The 13687-nt window shown below is 40.3% G+C and overlaps 1 protein-coding gene across 2 annotated transcripts in view; it reads left to right on the top strand.

Annotated features, from left to right (window-relative positions):
• Positions 1-13687, top strand: part of sptbn1 (spectrin, beta, non-erythrocytic 1) — a 292639-nt gene that overhangs the window by 19626 nt on the left and 259326 nt on the right. The gene's annotated exons all lie outside the window — the stretch shown is intronic.

Here is a 13687-nt window from a genome sequence, read left to right on the forward strand (position 1 = left end):
TGGAAATCTTTGTTATTATTATTAAATCTAATCTTTATTTGTAGCCTCCGATACAGTGTTTGGTTCTTAACTGTATTCTGAAATGTCTTAGCAGTTTGATACAAATAGATAACATTCTATGAAAAACAGCAAGACTAAAACTAGATTGACCATCTGGTACCAAGTTAGGAATTAGACATGACAAAGGCAGTCCAGGCAACTCCACACTAACCGCTTATTTATACTAAAATTAGGAGACTCTCCCATTAACATATCAACCAAGGGCTGACTTAGTGCCAGCCCTGTTATAACATGGGTTGCTTTTAGCACAGCCAACCCATTTTCACTGACACTCAGGCCTATTATCAACATGCCTATCAGCTTTCAACACAGACAACCTCACTGCTACCCTAAGCTCTCATTGTCAGCTTCTCTTCTGACCCGGCCTGCTATCTGTAATCCCTTTGTTTACCCCTTCTATATTGCTGTCTCTCTGGGCTCCATCTCCACCTCTACCCCTGCAAGCCCCCCCGTGCAAAAACGTTCTCCAGCATAAAAAACAGCTATTTCCGATTATCAGTTTTGATGAAGTCACTAGACTCATTAATTCTGCTTTCTTCCCACAGATGCTGCCAGACTTGCTGAGTTTGGCCAGCAATTTGTTTCTATTTTAGATCTCCAGTGTCCACAGTTCTTTGTTTTATTCCAACTTGGCCTTACTCAGACTACATTATAACTTACAGACTACTCCATCATGAACCTTGGGTATGTTCTGTCTGACTAACAGGATGGATCCATCAGAGGTGACAGCATAATAGTGTGCAATCAAGAGATTGTGATCCTGGTTGTCCAGACATTTACTCTGAACTCCATGAAGTTTCATGACATGAGGCCACGTATGGGCTACGAACACCCATGCTAATTACCATCTGCTGTCAACCCTCAACTGATGCATTTAATGACCCTCCATGTAGAGCACGAAGGAGAGCAAGTGTTTAAAATCTGCTCTGGGTGGGGGGGGGGCTTGTGTGCGTCCCCAAAGCAGCATGGTAGTGTTAATTACAGAGCCAAATCCCTCAGCACATCTGAGGCATCAGCTTTAACAGGAGTGCAAAATTATCTTGGCTACAAGTGCAGATAAGAGACTGGGTATTCTGTAGTGTGTGACTTAACAACTGACTTCTGCAGCCTATCAATCATCGAGAAAGGACTGTAAGGAATAGGAAAAGGATGAGGCAGTTTAGCCCCTTAGGCCAGCTCTATCATTCAGTAGGATCATGGCGGAGGGGTTCACTTCATTGGCATGTTACCTACTAACTAAAATATTCATGCCCTGTAATACTAGTACACAGGAGCAACAGTATGTACCATCTACAAGATGCACCACAGCAATTCATCAGGGTTTCTTCATGAGCATCTCTAATAACATTTGCTGCCTTTGAAGGGCAAGTACAGTTGTTTCATGAGAACACCTTCACCTGCAAGTTTGCTGCTAGATCATGTATCATCTTGAATCGGAAATATATCACCACTGCTTCCTTGTTGGGTCAAAAACCTGCAACTTCCTCTGTCTCAACATTGTGAGTGGACCTTTTATCTCTGATTGTAGCAGTACAAGAAGGCAGTTAACTTCCACATTTTCCAGGTCAACTCGGAATAGGTAATATATATTGAACTTGTCAATGCCCACAACCTATAACTGAACTTTTGCATTAGGGAGGAAGTTGTACTCTTATTTTAAAGATTGTACTATTTCCTTTCTCTACACAAAAATTGATAATTTCTCATTTTTGGAGGATTCCACCACCATTGTTTTTTCAATTGCTTAAAGCATTTTTGTGTTCCTAGAATTTATTTTTCTACTTCTAACATGTTATGGAATTATTTCTCCACTTAGGTTGTATGATCATATGGTCATACAGCATAGAAACAGACATTATCTCTTTATGTAATCCCATTCATGTTTTCATTTACTGGGATAATTATTTTGGTTTTTTTGTTTTCTCCAGTTTCTTATGACCTATAAATTTTAGCTCAATGTGCTGTAAGAATGCCTGTTCCTCACTGCCATAATATAGTCTGTCATTACTTTACTTTTAAGTGATGGCCTGGAATTTCTGAAAATTTGTATCAAAACAATGGCATGAACATGGCATAATGTGAATTTTCAGAACAGATAAAGACATTTGGATAGATGCTGTTCATTTGAAATGTCTGCAAAACCTTCCATCATATTATCACAGTACAGCTCTTGTTGTTTTCTCCCTCCCTGGCATGCAAAAGTGCAGCTCATGTAAGTTTCCAGTTCTGAATCATCTGTGCATTGAATGAACTGAGGCCTGATCATTGACACCACCAGAGCCTGTCCAACATTAAATGTCTTTTTTGTTGGAATGTCTTATCCCACAGCTTCCCCCCCTCTAGTTTTCATTATGATGTGGTGTCAAGTGTAAGGTCTTACAATGGTGTGACAATAGAGAAAAAAAAAATTGTCCTGAGCAGTGCTTCAGAGACCTATGTAAGATCACATCTTTTTGTTTCCTTTACTTTGGGCTCAAAGCAGTAACTTCACTTTCTTTCACTCCACAGATGAAATGAGATTGTACAAAGAGGTGGTTGTGGTTTTAATAATCATGTTCACTAGACCACACTGAGTTGCATATAATGTTGCAGGTTTCCTGGAACAGTGAAATGAAATTCGAACACTACCGAGCCACTGAGTTCTGAGCTAGAGGAAAAATTGCTTGACAACAAGACTCTGATCAGCTCCTGATGAGGTGATCACTGCTTGTATGGGGCCAGTGCTGAAGAACTCCCTAACCTGTAAAAAAGATAGCATCATAAATTCTCTCTTGATGGAGGTACCATAAAGTCTTCACATACAACTGGCTATCTTCCACTCACCTTCCCTGGATATCTCCTGCTGAAGGAGGAATAAAACCCCTTGAAAGACAGTGCACAGACCAATTCTCAACCAGTGAACCACCTACCAACAAAGAATTTAAAGGAATTGGACGAAACCAAAAGAAACAACTTAACTCCCATGGTTCATATTTCTCTGATTTCTTATTCCTTTACTGTCTTAGCATCAGTGTCTGTCGTTGTGTGAAGGGGGTAAGAGAAAGCCCATTCAAGAAGGGATAGAGTTCAAGTTATAGAGTTAAATGTTAGCAGTTCATGTTTCCTCAGTTCTTTTGGTTGAAGATAACTTTGTAATGAACACGTTATTTTTAAAATAATTAAGTTATATAATAGACAATACAGAAACCTGGTGAGTTTTTTAAAATCTTCGTTTATCAGTCAGCTAAGGACTTTTGACTTAGATTTTATTGTCACATGTAGAGGAATACAGTGAAAAGTGTACAAAATTGCCATTCTACATTGCTACAAAATACAAAACAATAATTTAAAAAAATAAATTAAAGCAGAACCAAAAGATAAATGTCCAGATTTTAAAGTCCTTATTCAAAAGAAAAGGAGGAAGTCCAGATTTTCAGTTCTTATCTTCCGGGGCCTAGCCCTGGCCTGGTGTTTTGGTCAGCAATTGCCTTTGCTTCTGCTGATGCTACCAATGATTGCTGGAACAAGCCCGTCTTGTTTCCCCAACACCCCAGGACAACAGCAATTAGTTCGGCCTACCCGCATTTCGGCTTCCCTAACCGCCCTTTGCACCTTTCAGCTGACTTCTAGGACAGGGTGACAGTGCTGAGGACGGTCTACCCGCCTTCTGGCTCTCGCCCACCCTGATGTACCATCTGGCCTGTGGACTGCCCTGACATACCTTCCGACCGCCTCTAGGACAGCTTGTCCTGATTACCCCTTCTCAGGACAACAGTGCTCAGAAAGCCTACCCACTTGTCTCTCAGGACGATCAGCATCGGGGTCGCCTACTACCCTCTAGCTTTCCGGGCAGCCTACCCACTTTCAGGTTCACAGGACGACCTGCCCACCCTCCACCCCTCAGGGTGACAGCTTTCAGGATGACCTATGAGCCTCCCAGCTCACAGTAAGGCCTACCAGACCCAGGGACACAAGACAGTGCAGGTGTTAAACCCAACAAGCAAAAAGACAGAGTCCATTATCAACAAACAGAGTCCCTTCTAATACAGAATTCATTACCCTAAACACTTTTCTTCAAAATGTAGAGTCCATTCCCAGGAACAGAGTCCACTCCAATATACAAAGTGCATTGTCAGAAATAGAGTCCACTCCAAACTGCAGAGTCCACGACCAAGGGCAACAAATGCATACCCCACAGCGCCCACACAGGTGTTCAGTCTCCATAGAGGCCTGGTTTATCCATAGAGAACCAGGCTCACTCCCAGGAACACAGCACGTTTTAAAAGTACAGCTAACTCAGACGGGTTTGGCTCACTCCCAAAGGCAGAGTCCACTCCACTCCAGGATGCTGCAAATGCTCACTTCCCAGCACACAATGTTCAATCTTTACAGAGGCTTAGTCCACCAACAAGGGGCAGACCTACCCACAGGAATAGCTCATCTGGAGAGATGTACTTTCTCACAAGGGCTCAGTCCAAACACCAAAACAGTGAAAACACATTAAAAAAAAAACAAAGAAAACCAGACTACAAGTGCTAAGCCCGGCCACAAAATCAATGTAGTCCTTTTCTCAAAATAAGAAAGAGTGACACACAGGCTGTAGCCAGCCAGTGAAACAATGGTTCCCTAATGAGAACTGAGTTACACTTGAAACACATTGACTGTTAGATCAGGCAGTTTAGAAATCAGTCCTCAATAAAAAAGGAATATCACTTAACAAAACTGGTGTTGTAAGCCAGCCAGTTTAAGAATCTGGTTTCCCCCAAAATTCACAAAAACTAACAGTAGCAGTACACACCTGATGTGGGCAGCCAGCTCAGAGTCAGTCCACTTCCTGACATAAATGGAGAGTCCTTGACAGTGCCCCAGCTCCCTCAGAGCCAGCTCTCATGGCAACATTCCTTTTTTTTAATTTTATTACAAAATTACAAAACAGTTTACAAAAAGGAAAATTTAACATTTACAGCTATATACTAAAGCAATTTTACAAGGGAGAGGAGCAGCAAAGCCAGGCCCCAAACCCTACGGTTCAACCGGTTTACAGAGAGATGAGGACAAACCTCAAATCCCAGTTCCACATATGAAAAGACAGTGACAATGACATTTGTACATGAGACAATACAGATCCAGCAAGCCCCTGTCCCTCCCACCTTCCGGCCACTGTAAGGCAGCCCTCCCCTACACACCTTCCGGCTCTCAGTCCAACCCCTGCCCCTTCCAGTTCTCAATCTGCCCTGACACACCTTTCAACCACCTCTAGGACAGCCCCTAGATTACCCCTTCTCGGGACGACAGCACTCAGTGCGGCCTTCCCACCATCTGGCTCTCAGGGCGACTGGCATCAGGGTGGCCTACCCACCCTCTGGCTTTCGGGACAGCCTACCAACCTTCAGGTTCACAGGATGGCCTACCCACCCTCCGGCTTTCAGGACAACTCATGAGCCTCACAGCTCACAGTAAGGCCTGCCGGACTCAGGGACACACAAGACAGTGCAGGTGATAGACCCAATAAACAACACAATACAGTTAATTACCGAAAAAGTCCTTTCTGGGACCGGTCCAAATAGAGTCTTCAAAATATAGAGTCCATTCCCAGGAATGGAGTCCACTTCAGTTTTTGAGGTGCATGGTCCAAAACGGAGTCCACTCCAAACTGCGGAGTCCACTCCAAACCAGAGTCCACGCCTGAAGGCAGCAAATGCACACCGCTGAGCACACAGATGTTCAGTCTCCATGGATTCCTGGCCCAGCCTTGGAAAATCAGGCCCACTCACAGGAACATAGTACATTGTACAGGTGCAGTTAACTCACAGGGATTTGATCCACTCCTGAAGGCAAGGCCTTCGCCCAAACTCCAGGATACAGCAAGTGCTCACCTCCCAGCACACACAGGTGTTCAATCTTCAGATGCCCAGTCCCAGGGCTAGACCTCCCCACAGGAACAGCTCCTCTGGTAAAATGTATGTCTTCCACAAGGGCTCAGTCCAAACACCAATAAAAAGTGAAGACACATACAAAAAACAAAGAAAACTAGAATCCAAGGGCTAAGCCCTACAACAAAATTAACATTATCCTTTTCTCAAAAAGAGTGAAAAGAGTAACACACAGGCTGTAACCAGCCAGTGAAACAATAATCCCCTAATGAGAACTGAGTTACACCTAAAACACATTCTGTGCATCAGGAGTTTAACAATCAGTCCTCACAAAAAGGAATGCCAGTTCGCAAACTGGCTAATTAGTTCAGCCAGTTCAGGAATCCGGTTTCCCCCTCCCAAAAAAAAAGGAAGCAGAAACTAACAGTAACACACTGACTATAACACCAGCCAGCACACAGTCAGTCCCCTTCCTGACACAAATGGAGAGTCTTTGATAGTGCCCCAGCTCTCATGGCGACATTCCTGTTCTTTTTTTTTTAAACCCCCACTTATTTTTTCTCCCAGCACCCATGTGTGTGTGCAGGTATGGGACACAGTGAAGACATTCCTGTTCTTTTTTTCAGGTGTGAGACACAAGGTGTACGAATCTTTATTCAATTTCCACCACCAGGAAGAAAGGAAACACCCGAGTAGCCAGTGACAAGCAGTGCCCTTCACAAAAAAGGGCAATGCTGTGTGATCAAACAGTGAAGGGGAGGGCAGGGACTAAATCAAAATAGATTTGGAGGGGGAAATAATGCATTTCACTCCCTGCGGCACCCACCTTTCCCTGAACAACTCCAGGGTGTTTGTGGACACCGCATGCTCCTTCTCCAAGGATACCTGGGCCCTAACGTAACCGCGGGACATTCCTGTTCTTCTCTGTCTGCCTGGGATCCCTGTTTGGGGCTGTTAATCTGATCCAATCAGGGAACTCATATAATATGAGATCCACCTGGCTGACATCATTACAATCACTGAGGAGGCAGTCCAGCAAAGGATCATAGGCTAATCCGGAATATGGAGGGACTGTCTTATGAGAAAAGATTGAGGAAGTCGGGCCTGTACTCGTAAGAGTTTAATAAAATGAGAGGTGACCTTATTGAAAAATACATGATTCTTAGGTGCTTGACAGGATGGACGTGGAAAGATCATTTCCCCTTGTAGAAGATGGGACCAGAGGGCATAATCACAAATTAGGGTAATTCATTTAAGACTGCTAGGAGGAGGACTTTCTTGTCTCCGAAGGTGGTGAATCTATGGATTTCTTTTTTACTGCAACTTGCTGTAGAGGCTGGGTTACTTAGCATATTCAGTTTGAGATAGACGCATTTCTAATCAGCAAGGGAATCAATGGTTATGAAGAAAAACCAACAAACTGGAGTTGAGGATTATCAGATTAGTCACAATGGGCTAAATGAGTCTTGAACCCAATCTTGGACTAGCGAAGAACTCACTAGCACTTTGCACTTTAAAGGTCACTGTCACCTTATATTGCAATGCTCCCATCAGGTTACTGCATCCAGGGACACATCCATCTCCTGCACTTGCACAGGTGCATATCTCTGTTCTTTGCTTCTTTTCTTAGCATTGACTCAGTATGCTCATTTGAACATGTGAAGCACCTTTGCCTTGCCTTTTTCATTGTCAAAAGGTCAGGTAGCTTGTCACGGTTATCAGCACTGAATAGTCAAAGGATGGATATGTTGTTTTACAGCATCGTTCTGTCTCAGTGTCATACCTGCAAAATGTGCCAGGACCTGCCATGGGACAAAACCAAAGTCTGAAAGTCTAATGGAGTAGTGTTTAGCAAATGAAGTGGGATTAAGTTGGTCCCGCCGCACTAAGGCAAGGGCATTGTTTAATCTCAGTCAAAGGGGTTAACTGGAATCTTATTTAAGGCGATTTAGGTAGTAAACTTTCAGGGAGGTTATCAGGGGACAATCCATGCTTTCCTAAATGTGGGGAAAGTGGAGTTTGGAGCCAATTTGCTGGGACTAAGTGGGGATAATGACTGAAGGAGTGACACGATAAATACAAGGATGGGGTCTGATAGCATGAGATCTTGCGGGAAGAGGTGGGGGATTTACAAGTCAAGGTCATCCTGGCAAAAGGAAAGATTAAGTGAAATGAAAGTGGCACAATGAAGCTGTTAATAGTAATGTGAGATCAGAAGGGTGTCTCTAGTGACTGAATAGGAAGTGCTGGGAGCAGGAGGGTGCAAGTACTTTGGCAGGATGAATGAGTGAAAGCCGTTGAGTGAAGCTACTCCATGCAGTAGTGAGAGCGGTAGACCTGATAGGAGGTGTGTGTTCAGTGACAGAGTTTGTGTGTGGTAGTAGGGAAATACGTGATGGCACTTCTCGAGGACTGTAGAAAGTGAATGACTATTGTTCTAGCTTGGAATTCTTCTCATCAGGAAAGGTTGCCATCTTGGTCCATGCCATCTGTGTCTAGTGACGTGGCCTCTTTAGCAGTTGAGAGGAAAGGCTGCAGCCCTCTTTTCTATCCCATCTGCCAGACCTACAAGCACCTAGCCATAAGCTAGAGTACCTGCTACCCTTCACAGCTGTTTAAAGATAATTTTGGTTGGGGAATAGACTTTTTGTTACAGTTTCTGGCTTGCGGCGTTTGACTCGGAGAGTATGTGAGGTTTTAGTATGTCATATCAATTCTGGAAGGTCATCAATTCCACTTTTATGTTTGTACAATTCAACCAGAAGTGTGCCATGGAACCTGATGCATAATGAATGATGTGAGAAGCAGAAGGTTGTGAGAGAATGCTCAACAGAGGGGAACCTTTCAAGAAACTCCCTGTAAATGACACTTAGCCAAAATGGCCAAAATTTAGCCTGGCAATTTAATGTTAAATTGTTTAACATTATTTATTTTCTAATTAACAAGTGCATCAACTTATTAATGACAAATACTGTTTGATATCATACAACAAACATTTTCACAATTTTTTGCTGTACTAAATTAGATTAAGGCCACTTTAAAGAAGATCTCAATCTGTCAATTTACATCTACATATACCTACGTAACTATTGCTTTCCATGTATTTACGTTGCAGTCTTTTTTGATGTTCAATGTTTGTTTTTTGTGACAGTTTTATAATTTTACAGATTTACATGACTGTTTCAAAACTGCAAACCAGTAAATAATATCAAATAACCTAATTTAAACCAGTCCACTCTATCATAATGATTGGTTGTGTAAATTACACACAAAGCATCTGTTAATTTTTGCAGGAAAACATAGTATTAAATCACGTAAGCCACATTGCACATTGTAATATGCATGTAATATACTGTTAATAGTGTAAAGCAATGAGAAAGTACAATCAGCATCATAATATCCCCCTTTATAATGTAAATGACGGTAATTATAGATGTATGATATTCACTTCTGAAAACATATTGTGGAAGGGGTCCAAAGCTGAAGGTGCAGTTAAGATTCCCCTTGCACCAATTCTGGCCAGAAGTTGAGCTTAAGATTTTCGAGTTTTTTTTCAATTGAAGTTACCAAATTTAAGGTGATTTGCAATCAGACTGTTGGTCAGAGTTAATGGAATATAAAGTGGGCTATTGTGTCGTAGAATACATTAGTTCAATTTGATGAGTATTTGGAACATATTAGAGAAGACTTCAATAGAAGCCTACTGCTTTCCCACATGAAAGGTGTGAAATTACAAGAACAACTTATCCTATGTTCCTGTAAATCACCAGTTGAAGGCTTAGATTTGGTCATGTTGTAAATCTGAAATATAGAAATAACAGGAAGGAAAACAGGACAGTTATATTTATGAGCTTTTGCAACATGTTTGCTATGAGGGTACAGACACTTTATTTTACCCCTATGGTAAATTTCTTAATTTTTACAAAATTATTTTCATGTATTATCACGATCAGAAATTTTTGATACTGTAATGGAATTTCTAAAAACAATTGCATGATTTCTGGCACTGAAAATTTGATTAAAATGTTATTGCCATTTGGAACTTTGTGGGAGTATACGAAACCTCGTAAACTAATAGCAGCGTTCACTCCTGAGAATTCTGTGGTAACTAGCTTATGTGAAAGGAGGTTTGAGCAAGCTTTTTCTGGTTTCACCTAGCTCAAACCAGTTTTCATTAAGCTTCATGAGAAAAAATAAACATTCTGAAATTAGTTTGGACTTTATAATATTCATGATGAAGAGGAAATTTGAAATGCAGTGTATGAAAAGATTAGGCAACGTATTTTATTCTGTGCAGTATTTCTGGAGTGTTCTAAACCTTTAAGATAGTTCTTAGGAGGAAAAGCTTTTAATTTACGAATGACAAACTCATTTGACCAGTCTTTTAGATAAAGTTTTCATATTTTATTTGGGATTTTGACTTACAATACAATCATTTATTACACAATTTGTTCACCTCGAAGAAACATAAGCTCAGTTCTTTTATAGATGGATAAACTTGGGTAATCCATGGGAAGGTTTTGGAGGATTGTGGATTCCCATTCATTTCGGTTTTGGATTTTTGTGCAGAATATTCTACATTATAGAGTTCAAAAAACTTTAAATTCAAACGTTCACGTACTTCTAAGTGCTGTGATGTTGATTCTGTGCCCACATTCTGTTTCTAACAGAGAGTACAGATGAGCAGTTTCTGAAAAAATACTTCATAGTGTGTGAATTTTGCAAAAGCAAGCTCTGAACTAATATTTTAGAAAAAGCTCTTTCTCTCATTTATGTAAAATCATCATGATATGGAATTTAAAATGGAGAATCAGCAGTAAAATAAAATAAGGGTAGGTTGCTCTGCCAGCACTGCCCTGAATCACTGTACATGTCTTGAATATACCTAGAATTAGTGACTTTGAAATCAAGGCAGGGAAATTTCTGTGTACTTGCCAAAGAATAATAAAAGATTATTTATATTCTTGGTTCCAAATTCTCACCTGGTCTCTGGAAAGCACATCGTATTCCATCTGGTGTTTACAGGCCCTCTAAGGCCCTCTACAGGGCCTCTACAGGCCCTTATCTCTCACAAACCTACCCACACCCCATGCCAGCCCATGACCCCTCAGACTGTTCATGCCATTTCTGTGTTGCCCACGCACATGCACATGTCTTCCCTCGAGTCACTCACCCTGTATGCATTGTGTGTAGTCCTCCAAGCAATATCAATGGAAAATATTTGATTTTCCTTGGGGGAAGAAAATTAATGTATCATCTACTGAGCACTTGCATGCCTTTGAGACTAAAAGAAATGCATGCTGCTATTTTTCTTTGGCAGGAGTAGTTGGGGGAAGGAATAAGACTTCTAATACGTATGATCCTGTTAGCTTCGTCGGCAAACCAGAAACTACATCAAAGCGGCAATCTGTTGTTATAATGTCTTGAAACTGCCATTCATTCTTTGAATGAGATACCTACTGTGCTGAAATTTATTAGTACATAAACCTCAGTCATTGTTTGGACAGATCTGGCTATTATCAATGCTAGATTGATAATCTAGGAAGTGAGAACAGGTGTGTTTTTTCCCCAACAATATTATGTCAAATCCAAAATGAAATTCCAGTTTTTCTGTCCAAGTTGAAAATATTTTTCTTCATCTTGTGTCAGTTATATAACGCCATTAAAATATGGGACATTTTGTAATATTTTTCACTACTTTATTGTGCTTTCTCTATTCTATTGGTTAATGTAGCATTTAACTTGTATTTACAATACAGTTGTCAATGATTGGTCTGCATTAAACTTACCCTATATCACATTAGAACACCATATAGTGACAGTTGAGTGTGTGCAAACACTTCACATTTACCTGTGAGTGCTCCAGACATGATCATGATTTTGATTTTCTTTATGAACCATCAAACCATGTGTGTTTTTAATAGGCTTCCAAAATTCTGATTTTTGTCTCTCATTCCAAATGAGAAACCTGACCTCAGTGGGGGCAGGAATATATTTTGCACATGAGGTATTTCCAACATGCAAAAATGAAGGGGAATGTGGGGAAAAAAATTAAATTTTTTACAGAGAAAGTTGAAGTATGGCAATTAGCGTCCAACCACACTCCTCTAAACAAAAGGCAAAAATTTAGACCCCAATTCGGGAAGATTCTGTGAACATCCATTAAGTTTATAAGTAAAGTATTCCAGAAATGCTTGTTGTCTTAATACTTTACATTTTTGTGAAAGGCAAAAATCTCTTTGGTTGACATGTTTTAATGTAGATATCTTTGCTGAAGCTATTTGTATGGTGAATTATATAATTCAAATTGCTTGCACTGCTGTTTGGTTACCACGTATCTTTAATGTCACATACTTTGAAGGAAAAATTCAATAGATAATATTTTAACTTTTAAAGTGTTTAAATCTGGAACTTGATTATGTCAATGTGAACTGCATTTGAAATAAATGGAAATGTAGAACTGCTATGAACTAGCTTTGCTAAGTTTGTCTTTGGAAAGATTTGACTTATGAACTTGAAAGTGGTCAATAGTAGAGTTTTCAATTTCAGGTACCTAATGTCAGGGCTCAACTCTTGGAAGTTAGATGAAAAGTGTTCTCATATGCTTTCATTGCAGTCCTCACTTCAGAAAAGCACCCTTTGTCACCAGTGTGATATTTTTACAGGTTGACACTTTCTGGTGCGAGTAGAATTGTCAATTTTGCATAAATCATTGCTAGTGTTGGGAAAAACTGAAATGAATTTGAAATCTTTACAGCAAGGATGAAAGCATCTAATCTAGTGCACCTCCAAATGCTTATTTTTTTAAAAAATCTAGTATAAATTAATACTTCACAGGACTTAAATCTATAAGTGGGAAGATTGAATGAAAAATGAGCATTCAATAGAATTGAAGATTTTTTTGCAGCTCTTCGAATTGTTGAGATTATAAATTCATTCTTGGGTTGAACACACTGAACAGTTATATAAACATGAGATGACCCTAAAAGCGTTATCGATCTCACACTGCAGTAGAATGCAAGAATATCCATGTACTCATTCTGAAAATAAAGCAGCTGTTGTTAAGAGGAGTATTCATTGAAAAGCAGAATGTGAGGTTAGGCAAAGAGCCATTTTGATCTGTGAAATGCGGCAGTATTCAGTGGTAGTATGAAATGGGTTTCAGTTCCCGGGGAAGAATGCATTTGTATTTCTATAAAGTGTTCTGCATTGCACTTTCATCAACTGGAAGTAACCCACTTGCTGTGTCAAAGACTAAATCGGTTAAATCTGCCCTTGGTTGAACAAAGGACAATGTAACGTGATAGGATTCTGATTGTGGAATACACTGCATTGATAGCATCCTCATTAATATTTTCATCTCTACAAATATAAGAAATAAAGAGATTGAACTTTTTTAAAACAAAGTGGTGAGTTTGGAGGATTTAATATAATTGATGGATGATCATATGCTTACTAAGGTTTGCTTGCTCCAACAACAGAATGCAAAAATACAATGCATGTGCGGGAGCAGGAAAACCCAGGCTGTGTACACACAAGATGGCTGATCAAGTTGCAAAGGCCTTTTTAAAAGAAGAAAAAGTACATGTGGGATCCTTGGCTTTTTTAGTAAACATACAAAGCAGGAGTAGGACACTCAGTCCCTTGCACCTGCTTTGCTCAATAAATTGGCCTACCCCCCCGATAACCCTTCAATTGTTTGCTTATCAAGTATCTACCTAATTCTCCTTAAAAATATTCAAGGATTCTTCTTCCACCATTTGTTAAGGGAGAGA

This window comes from Chiloscyllium plagiosum, unplaced genomic scaffold (assembly GCF_037043375.1).
Source record: "Chiloscyllium plagiosum isolate Xiang-an unplaced genomic scaffold, Cpla_swu_hap1 HiC_scaffold_10, whole genome shotgun sequence".
NCBI classification, from domain to species: Eukaryota; Metazoa; Chordata; class Chondrichthyes; order Orectolobiformes; family Hemiscylliidae; genus Chiloscyllium; species Chiloscyllium plagiosum.